A 12066-nucleotide genomic window follows, 5' to 3' on the forward strand; every position below is an offset into this window, starting at 1 on the left:
GCCAGTTCGTCTTGTTTTTCAAGTCAACCAGTGTTTTTGTTCCCAGCTTCTGGTTTTCCCAGTCTCTCTTTTTCTCGCCCTCCTGTTTTTGACCCTTGCCTGTCCTGACTCTGAGCCTGCCTGACCACTCTGCCTGCCCCTGAGCCTGCCTGCCATCCTGTACCTGCCTGCCGCCTTGTACCTTTGCCCCACAACTCTGGATTACCGATCTCTGCCTGACCTGACCCTGTGCCTGCCTGCCGTCCTGTACCTTTGCCCCACAACTCTGGATTATCGACCCTTACCTGCCTTGACCTGTCGTTTGCCTGCCCCTGTTGTTGTAATAAACGGTGTTACTTCAACACAGTCTGCACTTGGGTCTTACCTGAAACGTGATAGGTGGTGTTCAGTACACACTGTAGGAAAACATTTGCACCGTGAAAGAAAAAAACTCTAGTACCTCGAAACCTTTTTTTTCTACCGTACACGTCCCAGTCAACATGTTTAGATTCAAGACCTGTATTCTAATGCATGTTTTTTGTTCCAGGTTCAAGTGTGGGTTCTATGACTTTTACAACAAGACGCTCCTGCTCAACCACCAGCTGTCCCACACCAACGACCGACCCTTTAAATGTGACTACTGTAAATACTCCACCTCTAAAGAGGACTTCCTGGTCTCTCACCTGGCCATCAAACACACAGGTGAGTCACCAACGATTTGGGGACAGTAGGTAGCCTAGAGGTTAGCGAGACGGAGCAAGCAGTCAAAAGGTTACTGGTTCAAACCGCGGGCCTGGCGTACAAAGTGTGAACTGAACTGGCAACGAAAGAGCTGCTGGTCTCTGATATCGTGCCCTTGATTACAGCACTCAGCCCCTTAATTGCTCTCCATCCAGGGGTGTTGCACTGAGACTGACCCTGTGCCTCTCAGTGGCTGTGTGTTTTCATGTGTGAATATTTCTTCCTCCCAGGAGAGAAACCGTTCTCCTGTGAGATGTGCCACTTCATGACGAAGCACCGTAAGAACCTGTGGGTCCGGTGTCGCCACCCGGAGTCCTTTGAGGAGTGGAGCGCTACGCACCCTGAGAAGCCCGTCAGACGGAGGAGGAGACACACTGGGCCTACATCGTACGTCTGGAGAGCCTGGTCCCAGATCTGTTAGGGTTCACTAGAGGCATAGCCTGGTCTCAGACCTGTTAGGGTTGATTAGAGGCATAGCCTGGTCCCAGACCTGTTAGGGTTGATTGGCCTACTCCTATGATCTGTGGCAAGACAATGACCATAGCAGTTGGAAAGACATCCCAAACTGATCTGGAAACAGGCTTGAAGAGCTATTCTTGTATTTCTATGCATTAAAATTAGAAAAGCTGAATGTTCTGATTTAGAAAAGCTGCAGGCCTGTGACTCTGTTTTTTTCCCTGTCTTAGCTGGAAGTGGATCCTGATACACTACAAGCCATGCAGACAATGCAGAACGCCTCAGTCTCCCAAGATGCAATGAGAAGCACCACCATCATCTACGAACAGGGTCAGTGATTTCTGCCATACAAAGGACAGACAAATATTACATGGATGAAAAAATACATGCCTTTTTGTGGCTCAATTTAAATGTATTGTCTCAACAGAAATTGATCCGTTGATCTCCACCAAACCCAATAAGAACATTTGCATATAATGTATAGTATTTTGAGTGTAAGGCATGACTGAAGCACGACTGAGCCTCTCTCTACATCTCCACAGCCGGATACTCAGACCTGTCAGCCCAGAATGCTCTGGATCTGCTGTTGGGAAACTCGCACAACAAAAAGTTGTGACCTTTCACGTGTCTGAGACTGGCGAGACCCTGGTGCAGGAGGTATATGTATTATTATGATACAACACGCCCAAACGTTACAGGACCCCCAAAAACACTCCATCACAAAAACATTCAATCTCAAAATTTCTCAATACAGAATAACATTGTATTTCAGTATAATTATGTAATGGAATGGTGCTATAGCTGCATTGCTAACTCTATTGTTTGAATACAGTATGTTAGATTAACTGTTTAAAACATTGTCTCTTTTCAGATTGCCCCGAGTCATGACGGCCAGATCCAGTATCTTCCCATCAGTTCAGAACAACAGTCAGTCCTGAAGACTTGGAGGTTGTTGAACACTCTGCTGTCAGCGGTATGTTAACACACTGTCTGCTTCATACACAGTCTGCTGTCAGCGGTATGTTAACACACTGTCTGCTTCATACACAGTCTGCTGTCAGCGGTATGTCAACACACTGTCTGCTTCATACACAGTCTGCTGTCAGCGGTATGTTAACACACTGTCTGCTTTATACACAGTCTGCTGTCAGCGGTATGTTAACACACTGTCTGCTTCATACACAGTCTGCTGTCAGCGGTATGTTAACACACTGTCTGCTTCATACACAGTCTGCTGTCAGCGGTATGTTAACACACTGTCTGCTTTATACACAGTCTGCTGTCAGCGGTATGTTAACACACTGTCTGCTTCATACACAGTCTGCTGTCAGCGGTATGTTAACACACTGTCTGCTTCAAACACAGTCTGCTGTCAGCGGTATGTTAACACACTGTCTGCTTCATACACAGTCTGCTGTCAGCGGTATGTTAACACACTGTCTGCTTCATACACAGTCTGCTGTCAGCGGTATGTTAACACACTGTCTGCTTCATACACAGTCTGCTGTCAGCGGTATGTTAACACACTGTCTGCTTCAAACACAGTCTGCTGTCAGCGGTATGTTAACACACTGTCTGCTTCATACATTTGACCAGGGTTCTCCACTCCTGCCAGTTACTAGGTGTGCAGGTTTTCCTTCCAACCCTGTAGCATCGCCTGGTTCACTCCTTCTAACCCTGTAGCATCGCCTGGTTCAGTCCTTCCAACCCTGTAGCAACACCTGATTCAGGTTATCATGTAACACCAGGATTTGTTGAATATTTTAAACAGTAGTTTTAGAGGGGATGGGCTGGAACAAAAGCGCTCAAGAACTGGAGGTGGAGAACCTTGAGAAATGGGTGTTCTCTAGTCAGTTGGTTAACACGACCTGCTCTCCCTCCCTCCCTCCCTCCATCTCTGTTCCAGCGGTAGCAGACGCAGCCTTGCAGTAGACCCAGACAGTTTATGGAGACCACATAAGAACCTCTGGAGCAGTTACAATAGCAGGGGATCCAGTACGATGTCATCACCTTCAGCGATAAGTGGAGACCTCTGTTGGAATGATGGAAGTCGGGAGGGACGGCTCTCTGTGATTTGCGGACTTGTCTCCTATTATGATGTCTGCTATTGGCTGCCTGATGACAGTATGCAGGCTAGTTGAGAACAAGTTCTCATTTGCAACAGCGACCTGGCCAAGATAAAGCAAAGCAGATCGACACAAACAACACAGAGTTACACATGGAAGAAACAAACATACAATCAATAATACAGTAGAAAATCTATATACAGCATGTGCAAATGAGGTAGGATAAGAGAGGTAAGGCAATAAATGGGCTATGGTGGCAAATTAATTAAATATAGCAATTAAACACTGGAATGGTAGGATGTGCAGAAGATGAATGTGCAAGTAGAGATACTGGGGTGCAAAAGAGCAAGATAAATAAATACACTATGCGGATGAGGTAGATTGGATGAGCTATGTACAGGTGCAGTGATCTGTGAGCTGCTCTGACAGCTGGTACTTAAAGCTAGTGAGGGAAGTAAGAGTCTCCAGCTTCAGAGATTTTTGCAGTTCATTCCAGTCATTGGCAGCAGAGAACTGGAAGGAGAGGCGGCCAAAGGAAGAATTGGCTTTGGGGGTGACCAGTGAGATATACCTGCTGGAGCACGTGCTACGGGTTGGTGCTGCCATGGTGACCAGTGAGCTGAGATAAGGCGGGGCTTTACCTAGCAGAGACTTGTAGATGACCTGGAGCCAGTGAGTTTGGCAACGAGTATGAAGCGAGGGCCAGCCAAAGAGAGCATACAGGTCGCAGTGGTGGGTAGTATATGGGGATTTGGTGACAAAACGGATGGCACTGTGATAGACTGCATCCAATTTGTTGAGTAGAGTGTTGGAGGCTATTTTGTAAATGACATCGCCGAAGTCGGGAATCGGTAGGATGGTCAGTTTTACGAGGGTATGTTTGGCAGCATGAGTGAAGGATGCTTGTTGCGAAATAGGAAGCCGATTCTAGATTTAATTTTTGGATTGGAGATGTTTAATGTGAGTCTGGAAGGAGAGTTTACAGTCTAACCAGACACCTAGGTATTTGTAGTTGTCCACATATTCTAAGTCAGAACCGTCCAGAGTAGTGATGCTGGATGGGCGGGCAGGTGCAGGCAGCGATCGGTTGAAGAGCATGCATTTAGTTTTACTTGCATTTAAGAGCAGTTGGAGGCCACGGAAGGAGAGTTGAATGGCATTGAAGGTATACAGAATGGTGTCGTCTGCGTAGAGGTGGATCAAAGAATCACCAGCAGCGAGAGCAACATCATTGATGTATACAGAGAAGAGAGTCGGCCCGAGAATTGAACCCTGTGACACCCCCATAGAGACTGCCAGAGGTCCGGACAACAGGCCCTCCGATTTGACATACTGAACTCTGTCGGAGAAGTAGTTGGTGAACCAAGTGAGGCAATCATTTGAGAAACCAAGGCTGTTGAGTTCGCCAATAAGAATGTTGTGATTGACATAGTCGAAGGCCTTGGCCAGGTTGATGAATACGGCTGCACAGTAATGTCTCTTATTGATGGTGGTTATGATATCGTTTAGGACCTGGAGCGTGGTTTAGGTGCACCCAGGACCAGCACGGAAACCGGATTGCACAGCGGAGAAGGTACGGTGGGATTCTAAATGGTCGGTAATCTGTTTGTTAACTTGGCTTTCAATGACCTTAGAAAGGCAGGGTAGAATAGAAATAGGTCTGTAGAAGTTTGGGTCTAGAGTGTCTACCCCTTTGAAGAGAGGGATGACTGCGGTAGATTTCCAATCTATGGGAATCTCAGATGATACAAAACAGAGGTTGAACAGGCTAGTAATAGGGGTTGCAACATTTTCGGCAGATCATTTTAGAAAGAGAGGGTCCAGATTGTCCAGCCCGGCTGATTTGCAGGGGTCCAAATTTTGCAGCTCTTTCAGAACATCAGCTATCTGGATTTGGGTGAAGGAGATGTGGGGGAGGTTTGGGCGAGTTGCTGTGGGGAGCGCAGGGCTGTTGACCGGGGTAGGGGTAGCCAGGTGGAAAGCATGGCCAGCCGTAGAAAATGCTTATTGAAATTCTCAATTATTGTGGATTTATCGGTAGTGACAGTATTTCCTAGCCTCAGTGCAGTGGGCAGCTGGGAGGAGGTGCTCTTATTCTCCATGGACTTTACAGTGTCCCAGAACTTTTTTGAGTTTGTTGATTTCTGTTTGAAAAAGCTAGCCTTAGCTTTCCTAACTGCCTGTGCATATTGGTTCCTAACTTCCCTGAAAAGTTGCATATCACGGGGGCTATTCGATGCTAATGCAGAACGCCACAGTATGTTTTTGTGCTGGTCAAGGGCAGACAGGTCTGGAGTGAACCAAGGGCTATATCTATTCCGAGTTCACATTTTTTTGAATGGGGCATGCTTATTTAAGATGGTGAGGAAGGCACTTTTAAAGAATAACCAGGCATCCTCTACTGACGGGATGAGGTCAATGTCATTCCAGGATACCCTGGCCAGGTCGATTAGAACTGTTTCAGGGAGCGTTTGACAGTGATGAGGGGTGGTTGTTTGACCGCAGATCCATTACGGATGCAGGCAATGAGGCAGTGATCGCTGAGATCTTGGTTGAAAACAGAAGAGGTGTATTTGGCGGGCGAGTTAGTTAGGATGATATCTATGAGGGTGCCTGTGTTTACGGATTTTGGGTTGTACCTGGTAGGTTCATTGATAATTTGTGTGAGATTGAGGGCATCAAGCTTAGATTGTAGGATGGCTGGGGTGTTAAGCATGTCCCAGTTTAGGTCACCTAGCAGCACAAGCTCAGAAGATAGATGGGGGCAATCAATTCACATATGGTGTCCAATGCACAGCTGGGGGCAGAGGGTGGTCTATAGCAAGTGGCAACGGTGAGAGACTTGTTTCTGGAAAGGTGAATTTTTAGAAGTAGAAGCAATTGTTTTGGTACAAACCTGATTTAGTAAGACAGAACTCTGCAGGCTATCTCTGCAGTAGATTGCAACACCGCCCCCTTTGGCAGTTCTATCTTGGCGGAAAATGTTATAGGTAGGGATAGAAATTTCAGGGTTTTCAGACACGGCTAAGACATCCAGGTTGGCAGAATGTGCTAAAGCAGTGAATAAAGCAAACTTAGGGAGTAGGCTTCTAATGTTAACATGCATGAAACCAAGGCTTCTACGGTTACAGAAGTCAACAAATGAGAGCACCTGGGGAGTAGGAGTGGAGCTAGGCACTGCAGGTCCTGGATTAACCTCTACATCACCAGAGGAACAGAGGAGAAGTAGGATAAGGGTATGGCTAAAGGCTATAAGAACTGGCCGTCTAGCATGTTCGGAACAGAGAGTAAAGGGAGCAGGTTTCTGGGCACGATAGTGTAGATTCAAGGCATAATGTACAGACATAGGCATGGTAGGAAGAGAGTACATTGGAGGTAAACCTAGGCATTGAGTAATGATGAGAGAGATATAGTCTCTAGAGATGTTTAAACCAGGTAATGTCATCGCATATGTGGGAGGTGGAACAACATGGTTGGTTAAGACATATTGAGCAGGGCTAGAGACTCTACAGTGAAATGAGACAGTAATCACTAACCAGGACAGTAATAGACAAGGCATATTGATATTAGGGAGAGGCATGCGTAGCCAAGTGATCGCATGGATCCAGTGAGTGGTTGGGCTGGCTGGGGAGATGGCGATTCAGACAGTTAGCAGGCCGGGGCTAGCAGTTAGCAGGTTTGGGCTAGCAAGCTAGCATAAGGGCCTTAGAGGGACGTCGCGGTGGCGGAAAGTTTGTTTTTGCCTCCTTGTGCGGTGACGACGATAGACCAGTCGTGGAATTAGTAGGGTTCCAAGTAGCAGAGGGGTCCAAGTCCAATTGGGAAAATGGGTATAGTGGTCCAAGAAACTGGCCGATGGATCAGCTAACAGTCCAATATGCTCTAGATAGCTAGCAGGCCGCGGTTAGCAGAATGGGCCTTCAGGGGATGTCACGCCTGAGGGGCCTGTTGGGATCCTCGGGCAGATTATGTCAGTATTCCTGTCATGAAGGATCGGTGGGGTTCCATGCCCCGTACCGGCAGTAGAAGGGGTCCGGATATTGTAGCCAAGGAGTGGGCTTCAGGAGTAGCCCAGGAGCCCTAGCCGGGAGATGTGTCTAGCAAGGGCTAGCTCCAGGCTAGTTGGTATTTGCTCCGGGACGGAAGCGTTAGCCAGGAGTAGTCAACCCGGGTTGCGGTTAGCTAGCTGCCATGATCCAGATGAAAAGGTTCAGAGTTTGCGGTAGAAATCCGGGGATATGGAGAGAGAAATAGGTCCGGTATGCTCTGGTTTGAAACGCGTTGTACAAACTGGCGAGAGCCATACTGTTGTTTCTGATAATCCGCCCCCCCCCCCCCCGATGAGTGGGACTTTAAACATGTGACGTCATCACCGTATCACAGCCAAAGTGGAATCAGTGGTGAAAACTGCCAAAACGCTCCTAAAGAAGGCTGTGATGGATGATGAAGACCCATGGAAAGCAGTGTTGGCATGGAGGAATACTCCAACAGAGGGACTTAACAGTTCTCCGGTACAGCGATTGTCCAGGCTCACACGCACAATCCTACCCACCATAAAAAAACTGCTCAAACCCCAAGTGGTACAAAATGTCATTCCAAGAAAACAAGCCAAAGGGCTGACAGCAAAACACCACTATGACACACATGCCTGTGACATGCCCAACATCATCATCTAAGGACAAACAGTAAAGGTTCTTCTCCACCCCAAAAACTCAGCAAGCACTTGGACGCTGGGCATATGCACTGATCAACTCAGTCACCGGTCGTATGAAGTACTAGTGAATGGTAAAAAATACAGCTGAAACAGAAGAGACATTCGTCCAGTGACTGAGCAACTCAGGATCCCCCTGGTCGACCACCAAACAAACACAGATGAGGATGACTGGGGACCATGGAACGAACCTGACATCCAAGCAGGTGGTGAACAACAGGCTGCTGATATGGAAGCAGCCCCACTGCCTGAAAATATAACACCAGAACCAGGACAAATAGCAGGCCGCCTGTGAGATACTCCAGAGACTATGTTGTTTAATCTAAGAGTGTATATATTTTTATATTTTTTTGTAAGAGGGTAGTCTGCTTATTGACTTTAAAGTTGATGCTTATTGAAGGTACTTGAATAAGAACACAGTTATATGTTTTTGTTACAAGTGTCATGTTTTCACAGGCAAGGGTCTAACCCCAGTTCTCTTGTTTGTGAGTCGAGGAGGAGTTATCTTCATTTGTTGAGTAAAGGAAGATGTGTGATACGTTACAGTACTAGTGAACCAAGTTAGGCATTACCTACTATGCACTGAATTGAGTTGTATGCATGCTATACAGTGATGCTGAAGTAGAGACTTTCTAATCAACATTTCCTTGCTCTTATATAGAATGAACACCACACAAAACAATTATCTTTGACGTAGAAGTGGAGGCTTTCTCCTTGAGAAAACCTACTGGAGAAATACTAAAGCCTTGTTCACACTTCTGGCCTTAACGATCAAATCAGTTTTGTTTTAAAAATCAGTTTAGGAATACTGACTGTCCAAACAGCAAGTTACAAGTGACCAAATCAGACGTGTATGGGTCTTCAGACAGCAGTCATTTGCTGACATGGCTATGCAATTTGTCATAGTAATGACGGGTGTGTGTGCAGGGGTATTTGGTGTAGGCTGATTGGAGGTGGCGCTCGTGCTTCCTATAACTCAGAAGTTATGTAGCAAGCTAAGGTGACAACCATGTCTGCTATGGACGTTTCACAGTTGCTTTGAATGTTCAAAATCATAGTGTAAGAACACTCAAAGGACAACTTTCAAAACTAGATAATTTTGGCTAGCCAAAGCAGTCAACTAGCTAGCTTGGAACAGTGCCTTAAAGTATTCACACGCCCTGACTTTTTCCACATTTTGTTTGGTTACAGCCTGAACATAAAATGGATTCAATTGAGATTTTGTGTCACTGGCCTACACGCAATACCCCATAATGTCAGTGGAATTATGTGTTTAGAAATGTTTACAGATTCATTTAAAATGAAAAGCTGAAATGTCTTGATTCAATAAGTATCCAACTCCTTTGTAATGGCCTAAACAAATTCAGGAGTAAAAATGTGCTTAAGTCACATAATAAGTTGCATGAACTCTGTGTGTAATAATAATGCTTAAGATGATTTTGGAATGACTACCTCATCTCTGTACACCATACATACAATTACCTCTAAGGTCCCTCAATTGAGCAGTATATTTCAAACAGATTCAACCACAAAGACCAGGGAGGATTTCCAGTGCCTCTCAAAAAAGGTCACCTATTGGTAAAATAGCAGACATTGAATATCCCTTTGAGCATGGTGAAGTTATTAATTACACTTTGGATGGTTTATCAATACACCCAGTCACTACAAAGATACAGGCATTCTTCCTAACTCAGTTGCGGGAGAGGAAGGAAATTGCTCAGGGATTTCACCATGAGGCCAATGGTGACTTTAAAATAGTTACTGAGTTTAATGGCTGTGGTAGGAGAAAACTGAGGATGGATCAACAACACTGCAGCACTCCACCAATCAAGCATTTATGGTAGAGTGGCCAGACGGAAGACACTCCTCAGTAAAAGGCACATGACAGCCCGCTTAGAGTTTGCCAAAAGGCATCTAAAGGACTCTCAGACCATGAGAAACAAGATTCTCTGGTCTGATGAAACCAAGAATGAACTCTTTGGCCTGAATGCCAAGCGTCACATCTGGAGGAAACCTGGCTCCATCCACACGGTGAAGCATGGTGGTGGCAGCATCATGCTGTGGGGATGTTTTTCAGTGGCAGGGACTGGGAAACTAGTCAGGATCCTATAAGAGATGGCTATCTATGACTCTGGGCCTACCTGACTCCACCATGTTCAGGTCTATGACTCTGGGCCTATCTGCCTCCAGCATGTTCAGGTCTATGACTCTGGGCCTACCTGCCTCCACCATGTTCAGGTCTATGACTCTGGGCCTATCTGCCTCCAGCATGTTCAGGTCTATGACTCTGGGCCTACCTGCCTCCACCATGTTCAGGTCTATGACTCTGGGCCTACCTGCCTCCACCATGTTCAGGTCTATGACTCTGGGCCTACCTGCCTCTACCATGTTCAGGTCTATGACTCTGGGCCTACCTGCCTCCAGCATGTTCAGGTCTATGACTCTGGGTCTACCTGCCTCCACCATGTTCAGGTCTATGACTCTGGGCCTACCTGCCTCCACCATGTTCAGGTCTATAACTCTCGGCCTACCTGCCTCCAGCATGTTCAGGTCTATGACTCTGGGTCTACCTGCCTCCACCATGTTCAGGTCTATGACTCTGGGTCTACCTGCCTCCACCATGTTCAGGTCTATGACTCTCGGCCTACCTGCCTCCAGCATGTTCAGGTCTATGACTCTGGGTCTACCTGCCTCCAGCATGTTCAGGTCTATGACTCTGGGCCTACCTGCCTCCAGCATGTTCAGGTCTATGACTCTGGGCCTACCTGACTCCACCATGTTCAGGTCTATGACTCTGGGCCTATCTGCCTCCAGCATGTTCAGGTCTATGACTCTGGGCCTACCTGCCTCCACCATGTTCAGGTCTATGACTCTGGGCCTATCTGCCTCCAGCATGTTCAGGTCTATGACTCTGGGCCTACCTGCCTCCACCATGTTCAGGTCTATGACTCTGGGCCTACCTGCCTCCACCATGTTCAGGTCTATGACTCTGGGCCTACCTGCCTCTACCATGTTCAGGTCTATGACTCTGGGCCTACCTGCCTCCAGCATGTTCAGGTCTATGACTCTGGGTCTACCTGCCTCCACCATGTTCAGGTCTATGACTCTGGGCCTACCTGCCTCCACCATGTTCAGGTCTATAACTCTCGGCCTACCTGCCTCCAGCATGTTCAGGTCTATGACTCTGGGTCTACCTGCCTCCACCATGTTCAGGTCTATGACTCTGGGTCTACCTGACTACACCATGTTCAGGTCTATGACTCTCGGCCTACCTGCCTCCAGCATGTTCAGGTCTATGACTCTGGGTCTACCTGCCTCCAGCATGTTCAGGTCTATGACTCTGGGCCTACCTGCCTCCAGCATGTTCAGGTCTATGACTCTGGGTCTACCTGACTACACCATGTTCAGGTCTATGACTCTGGGCCTACCTGCCTCCACCATGTTCAGGTTTATGACTCTGGGTCTACCTGACTACACCATGTTCAGGTCTATGACTCTGGGTCTACCTGCCTCCAGCATGTTCAGGTCTATGACTCTGGGCCTACCTGCCTCCAGCATGTTCAGGTCTATGACTCTGGGTCTACCTGACTACACCATGTTCAGGTCTATGACTCTGGGTCTACCTGCCTCCAGCATGTTCAGGTCTATGACTCTGGGCCTACCTGCCTCCAGCATGTTCAGGTCTATGACTCTGGGTCTACCTGCCTCTACCATGTTCAGGTCTATGATTCTGGGCCTACCTGACTACACCATGTTCAGGTCTATGACTCTCGGCCTACCTGCCTCCAGCATGTTCAGGTCTATGACTCTGGGTCTACCTGCCTCCACCATGTTCAGGTCTATGACTCTGGGTCTACCTGCCTCCACCATGTTCAGGTCTATGACTCTGGGTCTACCTGCCTCCACCATGTTCAGGTCTATGACTCTCGGCCTACCTGCCTCCAGCATGTTCAGGTCTATGACTCTGGGCCTACCTGCCTCTACCATGTTCAGGTCTATGACTCTGGGTCTACCTGCCTCCAGCATGTTCAGGTCTATGACTCTGGGTCTACCTGCCTCCACCATGTTCAGGTCTATGACTCTCGGCCTACCTGCCTCCACCATGTTCAGGTC

This window comes from Salmo trutta, chromosome 8, assembly GCF_901001165.1.
Source record: "Salmo trutta chromosome 8, fSalTru1.1, whole genome shotgun sequence".
In the NCBI taxonomy this organism is placed as follows: domain Eukaryota; kingdom Metazoa; phylum Chordata; class Actinopteri; order Salmoniformes; family Salmonidae; genus Salmo; species Salmo trutta.